Consider the following 15,496-nt stretch of genomic DNA (forward strand, 5'->3'; position numbering starts at 1 on the left):
CACTCGCCTTGCACATGCTAGGCGCTGGGTTCGGCCCTCAGCACCACATAAAAATAAATAAAATAAATGTATTGTGTCCAACTACAAAAATTTTTTTTTTTTTAAATATGGGGCTGGGTTGGGGATGTGGCTCAAGCGGTAGCGCGCTTGCTTGGCATGCCTGTGGCCCAGGATCGAACCTCAGCACCACATACAAACAAAGATGTGTCAGCCGAAAACTAAAAAATAAATATTAAAAAATATATATGCGGCTGGAGATAATAGCTCAGTTGGTAGAATGCTTGACTCGCATGCGCAGGCCATGGGTTCGATCCCCCGCACCAAGATTATGAGTCAAAAATAGACACATTTGTATTATTAATTTTTTATTTTGAAGAAATTTCAAAAAAGCTGTTAAGAATAACAGAATATTTCAAGGAACTCTCTTGCAGGGAGTTCTTAATACATGTTGCCAAATTGCTTTCCAGCTGTACTAGTCTACATGTTCCTTGTAGTGTAATGATTAAAGAATGGTATACATATTTGAGAAGATTAGTAATAATTGGGTAAGGGAAGGATTTAGCCACAGGACAATAAAACTAATACCAAAAAGAAAAAAATCCATACAACTGAACTTAACTTCTTCAATGTTCAAATCAACTGAGCTAAAACCAAATTATAAGACTGTCTCATTTTGTTAGTTTCCACATTACCATCTTCATTCTTCACCAATCTAGAAGACAGATTTTCAGGATTATGCCTCCCTCTTAACATTCCTAGGCTAGGACAAAGTGGCATTAACTCATTTGGATTACAATCACTCCTTTTACCTATTTTTACAATGTAATGCAAATAACTGGGTTTTCAGAGTGAGAGCAGCAATCTAGTGCCACAAATTATTTATTAAATTAATACATGAAATACATGTAACACTGTGTAAATCAATGTACTTTTTTTTTTTAATACCAGGGATTAACTCAGGGGCACTCCACCACTGAGCAACATCTCCATCCCTAAAGGGAATGACCTTTTTATTTTATTTAGAGACAGGGTCACATCTCACTGAGGCTAGCTTTGAACTTGTGATCCTCCTGTCTTAGCCTCCGGAGCCACTGGGATTTCAGGCATGCACCACCAAGCCCCTGGCTTCAATGTACCTTTGTTTTTTTAAATATTTATTTTTTTAGTTGTAGTTGGACATAATACCTTTATTTTATTTATTTATTGTTATGTGATGCTGAGGATCGAACCCAGGGCCTCGTACATGCTAGGTGAGCACTCTACCACTGAGCCATAGCCCCAGACCCCCTTTGTTTGTTTTTGAAAACAGAATCTTGGCTTATTACTACTTTGGGGCACAAAAAGAAGTATTAAGAATAATTCAAATATTTTGTACTGGCCACCTAAATTTGCATTTATCAACCGGACACAGTGGCACAGGCCTGTAATCCCAGCTGCTCAGGAGGCTGAGGCAGGAGGATCACGAGATCAAAGCCAGCCTCAGCAATGGTGAGGCACTAAGCAACTCTGTGAGACCCTGTCTCAAAATAAAAAATAAAAAGGACTGGGAATGTGACTCAGTGGTAATGGACCCCTAGGTTAAATTCCCAGTACCAAGAAAAAAAAACCATCATGTTACAGATATAATTAAAATTCCCTTTTGTGGGGCTGGGGTTGTGGCTAGAGCGCTCGCCTAGCATGTGCGGGGCACTGGGTTTGATCCTCAGCACCACATAAAAATAAAATATTGTGTCCAACTACAACTAAAAACAAAATATTTTTTAAATTCCCTTTTGTGTAGCTTTCTACTTTCTTCTGTTTATGCTGTGGTTTTTTTGTTTATGGTACCAGGGATTGAACTCGGGGTACCCGACCCCTGAGCCACATCCTCAGCCCTATTTTGTATTTTACTTAAAGACAGGGTCTCACTGAGTTGCTCAGCGCCTTGTCTTTGCTTACAATCCTCCCGCCTCAGCCTCCTGAGGCACTGGGATTACAGACGTGTGCCATTGCGCCTGGTTTGCCCCACCCCTTTTAAAAAATATTTTTTAGTTGTACACAATATGGACACAATACCTTTATTTTATTTATTTTTATGTGGTACTCAAGATTGAACCCAGTATCTCACACATGCAAGGCAAGACCTCTACCACTGACCTACAGCCCCTTTTTACTTTTTATTCTGAGACAGGGTCTTACTAAACTGCCCAGGCTGGAATAGAACTTTCAATTGAACTGTCTCCCAAGTAACTGGGATTACGGGAATGTGCCACTGCATCCCCAGCTTCATTTGTCTTGGATTCTTTTTTTTTTTTTTTTTAAAGAGAGAGAGTGAGAGAATTTTTTAATATTTATTTTTTTTAGTTTTCGGCAGACACAACATCTTTGTTTGTATGTGGTGCTGAGGATCGAACCCAGGCTGCACGCATGCCAGGCGAGCGCGCTACCCCTTGAGCCACATCCCCAGCCCTGTCTTGAATTCTTGAAGAGGGCTAGGAGTATAGCTCAGCAGTAGAACACATGCTTAGCTCTGGTTTCCATGCCCAGCATTACACACTAAAAAATAGTTTTGTTTTTTGGTACCAGGGAGTGATCTCAGGGTTACTTGACCACTGAGCCACATCCCAAGCCCTATAATTTTATTCAGAGACAGGGTCTCACTGAATTGCTTAGCACCTCACTTTTGCTGAGGGTAGCTTTGAACTCGTGATTCTCCTGTCTCCCAAGGCACTGGGATTACAGGCCTGCACCACTGAGTCTGGCTCAAAAAATATTAATTTGTAAAGGAAAAAGAAAAAAGCCAAATTATAACTAAAAGTAGTAACTTTTACTTAAGTAGATGCTTCACTTCTTTTTTTTTTTTTTCCTGTTGAGGATTGAACCCAGAGCCACATTCCCAAACTTTTTTATATTTTGAGATAGGGTCTCACTAAGTTACTTAGGGCCTCACTAAGTGCTGAGGCTGACTTTGTACTCTCCATTCTCATCCTGCCTCAACCTCCTGAACCACTGGGATTACAGGTTTGCACCACCATGCCTGGCTTCTTGCTCCTTTTCAACCAAATTTTCACACAGCACAATGAGTGATTTAAAACTTAGATAAACCAGGCGCAGTGGTGCACGTCTATATTGCCAGTGGCTCAGGAGCCTGAGACACAAAAATTGTGAGTTCAAAGCCAGCCTCAGCAAAAGCAGGGCCCTAAGCAACTCCGTGAGACCCTGTCTCTAATAAAATACAAGATGTAACTCAGTGGTTTAGTGCCCCTGAGTTCAATCCTTGGTGCAAAACATAGCAAAACAACAACAAAAAAACTAAATGACCAGGGCAAGGGGTGTGGCTCAATGTCAAGTGCTTGCCTAGCCATGTGCGAGGTCCTGGGTTCAATTCCTAGCACCGCAAAAACAAAACAAAACCAAACAACCTAAATGGCATGAAAGGGGCTGGGGATGTGGCTCAAGTGGTAGCATGCTCGCCTGGCATGCCTGTGGCCAAAGGTTCGATCCTCAGCACCATGTACAAACAAAGATGTTGTATCTGCTGAAAACTAAAAAATAAACATTAAAATAAAAAAAAATGGCATGAAACTATCAATTTGTGACTCTCTAGTGTCTTCCATTTGCTTGTAATGGTCTTTCATTGCCCACCCTGGGCCTGCCTCCTCTGTGCCCACAGGTCCCATATTCTCTTGCTCACCACTTTACTGGTTTCCCTCCAGTTCCTTCAAAACACTATACTTTTAGCCTCAATTCTTTTCTTCCACTTACACCTCAGTTTATTTATTTATTTATTTTTTCAGTTTATTTTTCATCCCTAAGATTTCAACTTAAAATATCTCTTCGACCTGTAATCCCAGCAATTTGGGAATCTGAGGCAGGAGGATTGCCAGTTCAAAGCCAGCGTCCAGCAGTTTAGCATGGTCCTAAGCAACTCGTGAGACCCTGTCTCAAAATAAAAATAAGTAAGTGAATACATAAATGAAAAGAACTAGGGATGTGGCTCAATGGTTGAGGGCACCTAAATTCAATCCCTGGTACCAAAAAACAAAACAAAACAAAACAAAAAAACCTCCCTGGTAAATCTCATAGTTTCTCTATTAACAGCACGGCTCCGCCTCTGTGACACCAGCCCACACTTACTACTATTTTTTTTTCTTCATTTTTGGGGATGAAACTTGTGCAAGCTAGACACGCACTCTACTGAGCTACACCCTCAATATTAACCTTTTTAATTCCATTTCCCCCATATAATTTCAAGTGCTTTATCATATTTTCCTCACCCCAAATGAAACCCACTCACTCCTCAACAGGATTTAATCACTTCTAATCAGACTGGTTGCCACAGCCTTCTAACACTTTCTTGGACTTCCTAAATCCTAATCTTCAATCATGTCCTGTAACAATTCATTTCAAGGACACCACGGTCAACTGTTTCTCCCTAAAGTATGGTATTATACCCTGTCGCTAGATGCCTTTAGTGACTTCTCTAAAGCAATATTGGACTCAAATAAACAAAAACACGTTAACACAAATTATATTCCATGCACTAAGTGCTGTGAGCAAAAATGTATTACTACTATAAATTTCCTTTATCTACCCTCAGGCCGTTCCCTCCGCCTACAACGACCCCCCCTACGCCATCCCAGCTCCGTTCCGTGGGAATCGTTTACAACACAGGACCACATTTGCCGACAAGTGGCTGAGAACACCGCAGCTCTTAAGACTCTTTTGGCACCTGTTTGAAACGCAACACAAGTCTGCAGAACTAAACTTATCCCGCAGACGGAGAATTGGTTCTTTACGAGGAATTGCAAGACCGGAAATGACTTGATAAGAACTTCCGCAACTCCAGGAATCATAGATTTGAGCGACGCCTGCGAACAGCTGGCTAGGAAGGATCAGCTTTTCAATTACGTCTGCGCAAAGAGACCTCCAAGCCTCGGTGGTCTGTGCTTCCGTTCTGGTGACAGAGCCGCCCCCTTCCGGCGCTCTTGGGCGGCCTGGGCCCGCCCCTACGCTGGCGGTGACGGAAGCACGCCGGGGGTGACCTCACCTTTCAACATGGCGGCGGCGGTAGATTAGGGCAGTGGGTTGAACCAGTCACCGCCGCTTGGGGACCCTGTTGGAAGCAACCGCCGCCGCCGCTTTTCATCTCTTCTGGGGCAGGGGCCAGGGCCAGGTGAGGGGAGTGGGGGGTCCTAGCAGACAGAACTGGGTGAGGAGGCGGATTTCACCTGGGGAGGAAGGTGTTCAGAGACTACGGAGCCACCGACTCCCCACTGGTTCCCACTGCGCGTGAGTGAGAGACTGAGTGTGTGTGTGTACGTGTGTGTGGCGTGTGTGTGTCAGTGTAAGCATTTATCGGCGCTCCTCTACTCCGGATTTTCGAAGTTTGAGGGGGTCCATTTCATTATAACCGGACCAGACGCGATAGACAAACGTGGTCCTATTGCGGACCCTTGAAGGGAACTTCTCCCCCAGTGTGGGCTATCTAAGGCGTAGGAACTCAGACCTTTGCCCTACTTTGCTGTTCTTCCCCACAAGTAGCTTCACGGAAAATTTGGGGTCCATTTTCAGAGCTACACTGGAGAACGTGGACTTCCGTTTGGTGGAAGAAAAGGTTTGCATGCGATTCACTTAGAACAGCTAGCTATAGGTTAGTTTTGCCAGATGTAGTCCTTTCTTGTTTGACACCCATTTCTTTCCCCCTCCCCGAAAAAGCTGCCTTCTTACCCTTTTAAGCAATACAGTTCACATTTTATTTCCGTTGATTTTTATCCTGTCAGCATTCCAAGGAGATCTCAAGTTTCTTGCCTTCATAACCGACTGTGAGGGAGAACGCCTAGACTTTTTGAAGCAATCTGGCCGGATAGATATGCACATACTGTTGACTGATAGTTTTCTTTAGCTCTTAACCACTCCTGACACAAGTGTGTTTATCTAAAATAGCAATCTCACAGACTCTGCGTAAAATTTTGAACTAAGTTCACAGTCCCCTCTCCCCTTTTTTGGTTTCTGATGTAAAACCAAACAACAATCTTTTTGCGAAATGGTAAGATTTCCCCTGGAGGTTGGTATAACCAGAATGTTGCTCTTTGTTCTGACTTGTTGTGTGACCTTGGATGAGTTGCCACACCCTTTAGATATCTGTTTTTCTTTTCCTTTTAACCCCTTAAAAAATAAGTGTTCGTGTATACCTCGTATACACAGTTGTATAAGTGTACCCTGCACGTTTGTACTTGTGAACTGAAAGTATTTAAGCCATGAAATGTGGCTTTTAATTCATTTGGTAATAGACAATTAAGGATTTTGAAAATCCTTTTACTCTGAGTGATCAGATGCTGTTCCTTTTCCAGTGGCTCATATTCTTATGTGAAGGAATGTGCCCCAGTAGTTGAATTCAGCTGAAGGATGTGTAAAGTTGAAAAAGATATGCTTACTTACACGTCATTTAATATTGAAATCCTGTCTCAAAATACAATAAAAAGGGCTGGGGGTGTAGCTTAGTGGTAGAGTGCTTGCCTAGCATACTTGCCCTGAGTTTAATCCTTAGTATTGCAAAACAAAAATTATACTAACCTTTTAGGACTAGTGATTTACAATAAGAATTTTTGGGGGGCTGGGTGGTTACTGGAGATTTAACCCAGGGGCTCTTTACCACTGAGCTACATCCCCAGTCCTTTTTGTGTTTGATTTTGAGACAAAGCTTCATTAAGTTGCTTAGGATCTTCCTAAATTGCTGAGGCTGTTCTTGAACGTTCAATCCTGTCTCAGCCTCCCTAACTCCTGGGATTACATGCATGTGCCACTGTGCCCAGCAAGAGCCCAGCAAGAATAATTATTTTTAAATATGTTTTTCTTACAAACTATTTCAGCCATAAAAATTTTAAACATTTAGTATTTCTACCCTGCTTTTTTTCAGATAGAGGTTTTTAAAACCTTTTTTTATAACTTTATTTATTATTATTTATTATGTGGTGGTGAGGATTGAACCCAGTGCCTCACACATGTTAGGCTAGTGCTGTATCACTGAGCCACAACCCCAGCTCTTAGAGTTTTTATTTATATTCCAAATAGATGATCACTAAGAGTTCTTTTTTTTTTTTTTTTGAGAGAGAGAAAGAATTTTAATATTTATTTTTTAGTATTTGGCGGACACAACATCTTTGTCTGTATGTGGTGCTGAGGATCGAACCCGGGCCGCATGCATGCCAGGCGAGCTCGCTACCACTTGAGCCACATCCCCAGCCCGAGAGTTCTTATTTAATACATATTACAGAGTTGGGGAAAGAAGCTATTTCAAAGTAACTGTTTTTGCTTTTGCTGGGCTGGGGATCAAACCCACAGCCTGTGCATGCCAAGCCTCCTCTTATGTACATCTTTAGCCCCTTTTGTTGTTGTTTTGTTTTCCTGTGCTAACAATCTAATCCAGGGCTTTGTGCTTTCATGCACCCTACTACTGAGCAACACATCCAACCCAAGAGTAGCTGATTTTTGAGTTATAATTAACATGCCATACAATACATAAGTGTTCAGTGGTTTTCAGTATTATCCACAGAATTATACAACTAAAACCACAGTTTCATACACCAAAAAGAAACACCATTCCTGTTAGCAATCATTGTTTCTTGGGGGAAAACAGGTAGGTATTTGGGGATTGAACCTCAGGCCTTCACATACTAGGTAAGCGCTCTACCACTAAGCTATACGCCAGTCCTTTTTAAGTCTTATTTTTGAGACAGGCTGGCTTTGGATTTATAGTCCTCCTGCCTCACTCAGCCTCCCGAGTAGCTGGGATTACAGCTATGTACTATCTCATTTACCTGTAATTTCACTATTTTTATTATGATTAATTTTACTTTTGAAGAAAGACCTAAAATTCAATACTTGCTTATAAAGCATGGATTAAAATTTTACTGTTATTGGGCACTGGGGATATATTAAGTGGCAGAGCATGAAATTACTGCTGCTGGACCTCATGTTAATCTGTGGAACTTTTTAAAAAAATTCCCTGCTGGGTTGGGTGAGTGACTCAAAGGCCCTGAGGTTGGATTCGCCAGCACCACCAAACCACTAATAAGTCTTAAGACTAAAAATTCTCCAAACCACTAGTGAGTCTTGGCGCTAAATTTTGGCAGCCAAGAAACTTTGTTACTGTTTAAAATTAGATAGTTTTGATTTGACTGAGTTTTTTTTTTTCTTTTTATAAACTGGGATTATAGATGTGTTCAACTCTCAAGTATTTAACAATTTTATTGCATTATAATTTTATTTTGGTGGCAGGGAATGACCTAAAGAAGGTTCTGAAATAATTTAGCAACTAATTAAAATGTTAAATTGTAAAATATGTTATAATTCTCTGAAATTAAAGAAAATAATTTAGGTATGATGCTCTAAATTAGTATGTATGAGATGGATTCTAGGAATTTCTATTTTTAACAAGCATTCAATATGATTATTATGAGACAAGTTTGGGAAACAGGTACAATGGATTGTCACATTGCTGCAAATGTGCTTAAGACTTTATTGTAGGATTAAAAGTTGCTGTGTAACTTCTGATTGTAGTCCATAGAATATTCTTAATTCCTGTGGTATAATTGGTACTACCATCCTCGAACTTGACTGGTGCTCATAATAGAAATAAAAACCAAAATCTACCAACCAACCAACAACCAATAAAAACATGAAGCCAGGGATGTATGACCGTAGTAGAGAATTTGCCTAGTATGCATTGAGGGCCTCCCAGCACTGTAATATTGTATTTTTTACTGAAGGATTGTGGATGTCTCATTTGTGACAGGTTGTGGGGAATATATAAACATAGGGTTAAGTTACCCTAAGCTGCTTCAGGCTCTCCTCCTGACTTGAGAACTACTTGCATTTTAGAGGAACAAACAAAAAGGTATAAGGCAGAGAAAGAAACAGATTGTTAACATAAATATATTCAATACTTTCTTTGTAATTGTGCAAAAGATAAAGTTTTTGTTTAAGATCATATACCTGGAATTGGGGCATGAGAGTCCACAGGTATAATCCCAGTGACTTGGGAAGCTGAGGCAAGAGGATTGTTAAGTTTGAGGCCAGCCTGGACAATTGAGACCCTATCTCAAGATTTTATTTTATTTTATAGTGTGCTGGATTGAACCTAGTACCTCATGCACTAAGTTACATCCCCACCCTTTATATTTTATTTTGAGATAGGGTCTCACTAAGTTACCAAGGTCAGCCTTGAATTTGGCAGTACTCCTCTCAGTCTGTGGAGTAGCTAGGATTAGTGTGTGCTGCTGTGGCTGATATATGTAAATATTTCTCAATACTACAAACTTGTACCTAGTTTTAATTGTAAAAGGCCCTATTAAATAAAATGTAAAGAGTAAAAGTAACTCTGTTCCTCTCATCATTTTAAAAGGAAGCTTGAAATGTCTTTTTTAGATATGAAATGTACGTGGTATCTGTGAGGCAATAATGGGATGGACCTGGGTATGTTGCTTTGCTTCTGGGAAAGCCTTGAGTGGTAGTTTCAGATCATATTTAACTTTGATTCAATTTATCTTTTTCCTTTTTCTCCCCCAGCTCCATTCTTAAAAATGACAATTTTTTTATTTTTCAGTACTCTGGGTGTCTGATATTAGAAAAACCACCTTGTTGCTAGGTGTGATGGTGCATACTTTAATCCCAGCCACATGATAGGAGGACCACTAACTCCTCACCATACTCAGCAACTTAGCGAAACCCTATATCAAATAAAAAGGGCAGGAGATATGACCCAGTGGTAGAGTACTTGCCTAAAGTGGCAAGATCCTGGGTTCAAACCCCAGTACCATAAAAAAAGAAAAGCCACTTTGTTTTTCTATATTCTTTCCTACATTATTAGTGTTTTTTACCTCAGTATTTCTTTTTCACCTGTGTTTCTCTCACCTAGTACATTTTCTGGCATGCAGTAAATATATGATGAATGAATGCAATTAAGTGAAAAGGGTTTATTTCTTAATTTTAAACATTTATTTTTTAGTTATAGGTGGACATAATTTTTTTTTAATGTGGTGCTGAGGATCAAACCCAGTGCCTCATACATGCTAAATGAGCATTCTCCCTCAGAGTCACAAACCCAGCCCAAAAAGGGTGTATTTAATTAAGTGATTGCACTGTTAACTAGCTTTATGATTTTAGGCAAATCAATCATCTGTTATGACAACACTAGAAAAGTGCTTTAGAAATAAAGGTCTTATGCAGATAAAATTTATTAATAATATTTGTTAGAAATCTAAGAACCCATTGTGCAGTATGCTTATTACCATAAGCAACATTGCATAATGTTGGAAAGGAAGTGAGTCCCCTTAGAGATGTAACGTGGAATTATGCTATGAAGTTTACATTTGGCAGATGCTGAATGCCTTTGTCTTAGGATTTTTTTAAGAAATTTATTTTTTAATTTCATTTATATCCTTTAAGCCTCTTATTTATTTGTTCGTTTGTTTATTGTTGATTTTTTAAAATGTCTTAGAATTTAATGCAAGTATACTAGTTATATAATAGTGTTTCTGGGATCTGTCTGTCCCCCCCCCCCCTTTCTTAATCACATCATGGAATGGTCTACATTGTTGCTTGTACAACTGGAATCTCCAAACAAATTGTATGGATATTATATACTGCAGGTCTTGTATATTTGTTTGGTGTGTTTATATGTGTACCAAATACACATTAATCTTAGTTTGGTGTTGCTTTAAGTGAATGCCACAGACTGGATTATTTACTTAAAAAAATAGATTTATTTAGCTCACAGTCTAAAGATTGAGAAGTCCAAGAAGCTGACTCTGGGATCTGATGAGCACCTTCTTGCTACATCGTAACATTGTAGAAGGCATGTGGCAAGACAGACCTTGCTAGTTCCAGACTCTCTTCATTCTTATTATAAAACCACTAAGGCCATTATAGAGGCTTTACCTTCATGACCTCATCTAATCCTAATTACCTCCCAAAGTCCCCATTTCAAAATACAATTAACATTTTAATTTGGAGATTAGGTTTTTCAACACTTGTATTTTGGGGGACTTTAGTAAAACCATAGCAATATTTGAAGTCTAAAGTTGTATACTAAACTTAAATAAATAAATATAATCATTCACCAAACATACAGACATATGGATATTATTAAAGAAAAAAATTAACCAGGTTTGGTAGTACATATCCATAATCCCAGTGACAGGAGAGGCTAAGGCAGGAGGATTGCAAGTTCAGGGCCAGCCATGGCTACAGAGAGATCCTATCTCAAAATAAAAAGAGCTGAGGATGTAGCTCACAGGTAGACTGTTCCTAGGTTCAATCCCCAGTACTGCAAAGAAAGAAGAAAAATAATCAGTAATATCATTAAAGCACTAGCACTGAGCTACACAGCCACAAGATGTATTTCTAAGTGAAACCAATTTGTAGTATTCAAGAATATGGTACCATTATGTGAAAGTAAAGTATATGTTGGCAAGTCTAAGGGGGGAAAAAAAGAAGTGCAAATAGAGTGGTAAGTACGGAAGATTGACAATTAGAATTCTGTGGTAAAACTTGCATTTACAGTTAAGCAATTGGGTGTTTTACAAAAGTTTGAAGAGTGTTAGGCAAAATATCAAATTTGGAAACCTGTTAAATTCTTTTTTTATGGCATCTGGGTCAGAGAATAAAAGTGTCTTTAGTGATATGGAATCTTGATAAATTTAAGAAATTTGAATTCATCCAGTTAGAGTATGTGTGTGTGTATAATTTTTTTTTTTTTTTTTCCTGAAAGCCTTGCTATGATGTGCATGCTAGTCCCAAAGTCCTGGATTCAAGTGACCCTCCTGCTTCATCCTTCTTCATCCCACTGAGCCACTGGGACTACCTGTGTGCACCACTGCACCTGGCTTCACTTTTTCATTTAAAACATTGTTCAAATATAAGTACTTCTTTATTCCTGTTATATATATATATATATAAAAACCCCAGACATATTAAAGCTCAAATTGTTACTGATATGATCAATTCTTCCCTTCTCTTTTAAAGCTTTGCTTCATAATTTATTCCTTGCTCTCTATTTAATCTCCTTATTGGATCCTTTTCCACTGAACATGAACATGCTTATGGGTCTTCTCTCACTATAAAAACAAATGAAGACTTTTTGACCATTTGTCTGTAGTCTCCATTCTTTTCTTCATTTCAAACCAAGCTATTCTTTGAAAGAATAGATGAAAACTTACTTTATGTACCTCTTCACTTCCCATTTATTCTTCAAATCCCCTGCCTTTTGTTATTTATTTATTTATTTTTGTACTGGGGATTGAACTCAGGGGCACTCTGTCACTGAGCCACATCTCCACCCAAATTTGTAATTTTATTTAGAGATAGGGTCTCACTGAGTTGCTTAGTGCCTCGCTTTTGCTGAGGCTGGCTTTGAACTCGCCATCTTCCTGCCTCAGCCCCTGGAACTGCTAGTATTACAGATAGGCGGCACTGTGCCTGGCCCTGCCTTTAGTTTTTACATTAATTTTCTTAGTTTCTTCCTTTCTTCCTTTATTCCTTTCTTTCTAGACATTGTCTTGCTAAGTTGCCCAGGGTGGTCTCGAATTCCTGATACTCCTGCCTCAGCCTCCTGAGTAGCTGAGACTACAGGTGTGCACCATTTTCAAGTCCCTGCCTTCTATCGTTGCTCCTGCCAGTCAAACAAAACTGTCAAAGATCATGGATGACCAAATGTCCACATCCAGTGACTCTCCCATTTTCATTTTCTTGGAAGTTGTATATTTGACACATTTGTTTACTATCTTATTGAAGTGCCTCCCTGACTTTTGTGATCATACTCATTCCTGGTTCTACCTTTTTGACTATTCTTGTATTGTGCTAAGGGGTTTTCGCTGCCAGCTTTCCATCATTTGACCACTCTTTAAATGTTAGTTTTGTCTTGAATTCTAAAAATATTTCCCTTAAAAATTATACCAGTATTTCTCAATCTGTTTTGCATCCCTTCTCTCCTTTATTGAAAGGAGATAAATAAGAGTTTCCCTGGCTCTTATAGGTGTTGGTGGATTAGTGTTGGGGCATGATTCTCTTCTGCACCAGCACTGAGAATGGTTGCTACAAAGAAGATTGAAGATTTAAGTGAACTTTGCTTTTTTTAAAAAATTTATTTATTATAATTTATTTTTGTGGTGCTGGGGATTGAACCTAGGGCCTGTGCATGTGAGTCAAGCACTCTATCAGTGCTATATCCCCAGCCCGAATTTTGCTTTTTTTAAATTTTGTAACCTGAAAACAATAGGTGATTTTCCTCTTCCAATTATAAAACTGTATATTTGTGATATATACATATATGTTTACATATTTGTTCATTTATTTTGATTCCTGGCTCATAACTTCCTCCCCAAAGAGGATCATAGGAACTTTTCCTTTTCCTTGCCTTTCTGTCTTTGAGCTGACAATAAAGAAATTATTTGACCTGCCTTTGACAGATAGATCCATCCTCCCTCCAGAAGATTCTTGTCCTGGGCTGGGGTTGTGGCTTAGTGGTTGAGTGCCTGCCTAGCACACATGAAGCCCTGGGTTCAATTCCCAGCACCATATAAAAATAAGTAAAACAAAGGTATTGTATCCATCTACAACAACAACAAAAAATTCTTGTCCTATACCCAGGAAGAAGGAATGCTTCACAGAGAGGTCAAGAAGAATTTGACCAGACACACCTTGTCTGGTTTCTACACCCAGTCTATCTATAAGCATTAGATCATAACCTTTTTGTCCAATTACATTTCTGCATAGTTAACTGTGGTTCAATCATGCCTTGCCATGAAGTTTTCATAAAAACCTGAAAGAATAGGGTTTTGAGAGCATCTCGATAGCTGAACATATGGAGATTCCAGGAAAGTGGGGGCACTTGGAGAAGGAATGTAAGTTCCGAGCCTATTCTCTCATACTTTGTCCAGTGCATTTCTTTGTCTGTATCCTTTGTAATAGCCTTTATAATATATAAACAGATGAATATTTTTCCCTGAGTTCTGAAAGCCACTTGAGAAAATTAATTGAACACAAGGAGGAGGTTGTGGGAACCCTAATTATATAGATGATTGGTCAAAAGCACCTGTGGAACAACATAGGCCTTTTGACTGGCCTCTAAAGTGAGAGAGTGTGAGGGATGACAGTTTTTTAAGACTTGAGTCTTCAAACTATGGGATCTGATACTATTTCCAGATTGTATCAGAACTGAATTAGATTAGAGGACACTCAGCTGTATATGCTGCTGGAGAATTGAATGCTGGCTTGTGTGTATGTGGAACCCCCCCATATATCTAGTGTCAGAAGTCTTGGTTGATAGATAAGTAGAGGAAAAACAAACAAGATACTTAGTAGTTGTTTTTTTTTTTTTTCCCAGAGTATTCAATATCCTTTCTTAAACTATTGTCCTGCTGGGCTTGGTGCTACAAACCTGTAATTCTAGCAACTCAGGAGACTGACAGAAGGATCACAAGTGCAAGGGTAGCCCAGGCAATTTAGCAAGACCCTGTCTAAAAAAAAGTGGGGGGGCTGGGGATGTAGCTCAGTAGTAGAGCAACCCCGGCATTCAATACTAACAAAATAAATAAAGAACAAACTAAAAATCTAGCATACTAATCTTCATATGAAAGTAGTATGTTACAATTGAGAACTGCCTTAGACCTTAAATTTGCTAACATTGCCTATTTTCCCCTATTGCTAATTAATTGAACCTCTTTTACTGGATGTATTTGTCCCCTCTTACATACAGCTTTGCTTTTGATAGCTCCACTTACCTGTGATCAGCTGCAGTCCAAAAATATCAAATGAAATCTCAACACATCCTACTCTATCCTGCTCAGGAAGTTAATTATCCCTTTGTGACCAGTGCATCTCTTTGTCTGTATCCTTTGTAATAGCCTTTATAATAAACAGATAAATGTTTTTCTTGTCCTGTACCCAGGAAGAAGGAATGCTGCACAGAGAGGCCAAGAAGAATCTGACCAGACTTTGTATTTACTGCTCTATCTGCTAGTCATTTATTAGCCTTCTTGGTTATCAGACCAATTATCTCCCTATCACATTGCTTGCATTCAGGTTAACCTTGTTTTACTTAAAAATGGCTCCAAGTGCGAGAGTAATGATTCTGGCAAAGAGAAGCCATGAATTTAAGTGAAAAGTAAAAGGTTTCAATATGGAAAGGAAAAACAGTCATATACTGAGATTGCTAAGATTTACCTACAGTAAGAATGAAGTAGTGTATATAGGATTTGGTACTACCTGTGGTTTCAGGCATCTCTAGAGTGTTTTGGAATGTAATACTTGTAGATAAGGGAGGTTTATAATTTTTGGTGTGAAATATGATTTATACTTTTTTGTTACTGGGGATTGAACCCAGGCACCCTTTACCATAGAGCTACATCCTCAGCTTTTTTTATTTTTAATTTTGAGACAAGGTCTCACTGAGTTGCTGAGGTTGACCTCAAACTTTTTATCCTCTTGTCTCAGCTTCCCAAGTTGTTGGAATTGT

General features: G+C 39.1%; 1 protein-coding gene across 10 annotated transcripts in view; it reads left to right on the forward strand.

Moving 5' to 3' along the window:
• Nucleotides 1-4,982: 4,982 nt before the first annotated feature.
• Bcl2l13 (BCL2 like 13) overlaps nt 4,983-15,496 on the forward strand; it is an 80,693-nt gene continuing 70,179 nt past the window's right edge. For 3 of the 10 annotated variants that reach the window (XR_005731988.2, XM_013365330.4, XM_040281252.2), the window contains exon 1: nt 4,986-5,155. The gene's annotated coding sequence lies outside the window, so the exon portion shown is untranslated. Of the gene's footprint in view, nt 5,156-15,496 lie in introns of all 10 variants that reach the window. The other 7 variants (XM_040281245.2, XM_013365326.4, XM_013365324.4 and 4 more) reach the window with 5 other exon arrangements.

The sequence above is a fragment of the Ictidomys tridecemlineatus genome, chromosome 6 (assembly GCF_052094955.1).
Source record: "Ictidomys tridecemlineatus isolate mIctTri1 chromosome 6, mIctTri1.hap1, whole genome shotgun sequence".
NCBI lineage: Eukaryota > Metazoa > Chordata > Mammalia > Rodentia > Sciuridae > Ictidomys > Ictidomys tridecemlineatus.